This window comes from Orycteropus afer, unplaced genomic scaffold, assembly GCF_000298275.1.
Source record: "Orycteropus afer afer isolate SDZICR_OR568_19922 unplaced genomic scaffold, OryAfe1.0 scaffold00004, whole genome shotgun sequence".
Lineage (NCBI taxonomy): Eukaryota > Metazoa > Chordata > Mammalia > Tubulidentata > Orycteropodidae > Orycteropus > Orycteropus afer.
This window is the reverse complement of record NW_006921591.1, coordinates 11,268,775-11,273,016: the sequence shown is the minus strand read 5'-3', so window position 1 is coordinate 11,273,016 and position 4,242 is coordinate 11,268,775.

The window sequence follows — 4,242 nt, the reverse complement described above, 5'->3', positions numbered from 1 at the left end:
GATTGGTTTTTCCATATCCCTAAAGAATGTTGATGGGATCTGGATTGGGATTGCATTGAATGTATAGATTGCTTTGGGTAGAACTGACATTTTCAGAATGTTCAAACTTCCTAGCCATGAGCATGTGATGTTCTTCCATTTATGTAGATCTCTTATGGTTTATTTAAGTAGTTTTTTATAGTTTTCTTTGTAGAGGTCTTTTGTGTCCATGATAAGATTTATTCCCAAGTATTTTATTTTTTTGGTAAGACATTTAAATGGAATTGATTTCCTTATTTCTTTTTTAGCAAGCTCTTTGCTGGTGTAGTGGAATCCAATTGATTTTGGGATGTTGACCACACATCCTGCCACTATGCTAAATCTCTCCATTAGTTCCAGTAGATTTTTTACCGAGTCTCTTGGGTTTTCAAGGTACAGGATCATATCATCAGCCAAAAGGGATAATTTGACTTCTTCCTTACCAATTTGGATGCCTTTGATTTCCCTTTCTTGCCTTGTTTCCCTGGCAATCACTTCCAATACAATGTTGACTAGAAGTGGTAATAGAGGGCATCCTTGCCTGGTTCCTGTTCAAAAGGGGAATGATTTCAGTCTCTCTCCATCAAGAATAAAGTTGGCTGTTGGTTTTGCACATATGCTATGTCCTTTATTATGTTGAGTAATGTCCCTTCTATTCCTATTTTCCTGAGAGTGTTGATCAGGAATGGGTATTGGATTTTATCAAATGCCTTTTCTGTATGAATTGATATGATCATGTGGTTCTTTTATTTATGTGATGGATGACATTGATTGTTTTTCTAATGTTGAACCATCTCTGCATACGTGATATGAACCCCACTTGGTCATAATGAATTATGTGTTGGAGTCTATTGACTAGGATTTTGTTGAAGATATTTGCATCTATATTCATGAGGGATATTAGTCTGTAGTTCTCCTTTTTAGTGATGTCTTTGCCTGTTTTTGGTATCAAGGTTATGCTTGCTTCGTAAAATGAATTTGGAAGTATTCCATCCTTTTGTGTGTTTTGGAACAGTTTGAGTAGGATTGGTGTCAGTTCTTCTATGAATGTTTGCTAGAATTCTCCAGTGAAAACTGGGTCAGGACTTTTTTTTTGTTGGTAATTTTTGTATGACCTGTTCAATTTCTTCTTTTGTTATGGATCTGTTCAGCTTTTCCACATCAGTTTGTTTTAGTTTGGGTAAGTGGTGTGCTTCTAGAAATCTGTCTGTTTCTTCAAGATTTTCAAATCTGTTGGAGTACAGTTCTTCATAGTATGCTGATATTATCCTCTTATTTCATTTGGTTCTGTTGTGATGTTGCCCATTTCATTTCTTATTTGTGTTATTTGTATTCTCTCTCTTTTCCTATGTTAAATTTGCCAGTGGTTTGTAAATTGATTAATCTTTTCAAAAAACCAACTTCTAGTCTTGTTGATTTCTTCTATTGCGTTTCTATTTTCTGTTTCATTGTTTTCTGCTTGAATCTTTATTATTTCCTTTATTCTGGTGACTGTAGCGTTTTTTGCTGCTCTTTTTCTAATTGTTGGAGATATTGGGTTAATTTGTTGATTTTGGCTCTTTCTTCTTTTTTGATGTGTGCATTTATTGGTATAAATTGGCCTCTGATCACTGCTTTTCTTGTGTCCCAAAGATTTTGGTATGTTGTTTTTTCATTCTCATTTGATAAAAGGAATTTTTTAATTTCATTTTTTTATTTCTTGTTTACCCAGTCAATTTTGAGAAGGGTGTTGTTCAGTTGCTATGTGTTTGTCCTTTTTCTGTTATCTTCCTATAGTTGATTTATAATTTGATAGCATTGTGATCTGAGAAGATGCCTTGCAGTGTTTCATTTTTAAATGTATTAAAAGCTTCCTTTATGGCCTAACATATGGCCTATCATTGATAATGTTCCATGTGCACTGGAAGAGAATGTATATTGTGCTGTGCTGGGTGAAGTACTCTGCAGACTTCTATAAGGTCAAATTGGTGAATTGTATTGTTTAGCTCTTATGCATCTTTGTTGAGTTTCTTTCCAGTTCTATCTTTTGTTGAAATGATGTGTTAAAGTCTCCCACAATGACTGTTGAGTCATCTATTTGGCTTTTCAACTCTTTTAAAGTCTGATTTATGTATTTTGGGGCTCTTTCATTGGGTCCATAGATATTTATTATGGTTATTTCTTCATATTCAATTGACACTTTAATCATTATGTAATGTCGTTCCTTGTCTCGTATGGTGGTTTTTGTCTTACAGTCAATTTGATCAGAAATTAATATTTTCATTCCTGCTTTATTTATTATTATTATTATTTTTTTGGTTCCCATTTGCTTGATGTATCTCTTTCCAAACTTTGATTTTTAGTCTATTTTTGTCTTTGTCTTTAATATGTGTCTCTTGTAGGCAACATATTGATGGATTTTATTTTCTTATCCAATCTTCAATTCTTTGTCTCTTCAGTGGTGCATTTAATCTATTAGCATTCAGTGTAATTTTCCACAAGTATGAATTGATTGCTATCATTTTGTTATGTGTTTTTTCATGGTGTTCCTGGTTTTTTTGTTCCATATAACTTCCTGTGCTAAGTTCATTATATTTATGAATTGTGTTATCATTTCCTTTGTTGCTATTGTTTTAGTATTTGCTAAATATTTGTACTTGTCCTCTTTTTATTGTGATGTGAAGGTTTATCATTTTTATTTGAGGTTACCCTGTGTTTTATAATTTTCTCCATCAGTTTAGAACAGTCTGTTGTATCTTGCAACTCTCTTGACTTCCTCAACATTTAGAAGTTCTGTAACTACACTATTTTCCCCCTCTTTTTGTTTTGTAGTTGTCCTCATTTGCCAACTGATGTCTCTGGTTCCTTGTTTTCAATCTTTTAAACTTATTTTACTTTGGATAGTTCCATAGCTGTTTTGGTTTCTGGGTTATGTCATCTTGTGTATTAAAGGTTGGTTGTTGTTTGCTATTATTGGTTCTCTGTTCAAATGACTAACTTTGGTATCTCTTATAAGTTTTGTCTGGTTTTAACAAATTCCCTTCATTTCTGCTTATCTGGCAATCTCCTAATTTCACCATCATATCTAAGGGACAATTTTCCAGGTATATAATTCTTGATTGGAAATTTTTCTCTTTCAGGGTTTTATATATACCATCCCATTGCCTTCTTGCTTGCATGCTTTATGCTGAGAAATCAAAGCTTCTTCTTATTGGTTGTCCTTTGTAAGTAACTTATTTTTCTGGTGCTTCTTTCAGGATTCTTTCTTTTGCTTTGGTTTTGATGAGTTTAAGGATGATATGTCTTGGTGAATTTCTTTTGCAGTCTATTCTGTTTGGGGTTCATTGAATGGATATATTCCTGAATGGATATATTCTCATCTTTCATCATATCAGGGAAGTTCTATTCCAACAAATCTTAGATTATTTTCTCAGTGGTTTCCTTTTTCTATTCCTGTTCTGGAATTCTGATTACATGTAGGCTATTCCTTTTGATGGTATCCTACATGAACCTTAGGCTTTCTTCATTTTATGTTGGTCTTTTTTCTGATTGATCCTTTTCCAAAGAAGTATTCAGATATTTGTCTTCAATCTTATTAATTCTGTCTTCCAATACATCAGTTCTACTCCCTCCTTTACCCTTTCAATATGTTATCTATTTCTGTAAATTTAATATTAATCTTCTGGATTTCTATCTGTAGATTTTGTATCATTTCTAATTTCTGTTTATTTTTTCATTTTCTTCTTGTATAATTTTCTGAAACTGTTCTAGGATTTTCTCTGTGTTTTCCTTAATTTTGTCATTGTTTTCCTTGATCTGTCTCTTAATCCTTTGAAGATACCTAAATATAATTTTTTTGAATTCCTTATCAGAGAATTCCAATGCTGCTTCTTCCTCCGGGATGTGTTCTGGGTCTGTATAATGCTCCCTTGTTTCTACCACTTTATCTTGCTTTTTTGTATGGACTGTGATGGTCTGTTATCTCTGAGACATTGTGATGTTGTTGTATTTAGATCTCTGTTAACTATTTGTGAAGACAAGTTAAGGGATAGTCAGGCTCTTCTTGGTGGTTGTTTATCATTGGCCAGTTAGTGGAGAAGAAGTGGTGGCTCTCACTCAGTAAGTGAAGCTGTAGGAGTTGCAGGTGTAGGAGTAATGTATGGGCACTGATGCTGTCTCCCACTTAGTTCAACAAAATCAAAAGTCATATAACCATCAAAATAGTAAAAGCAAGTGGACAAAAAA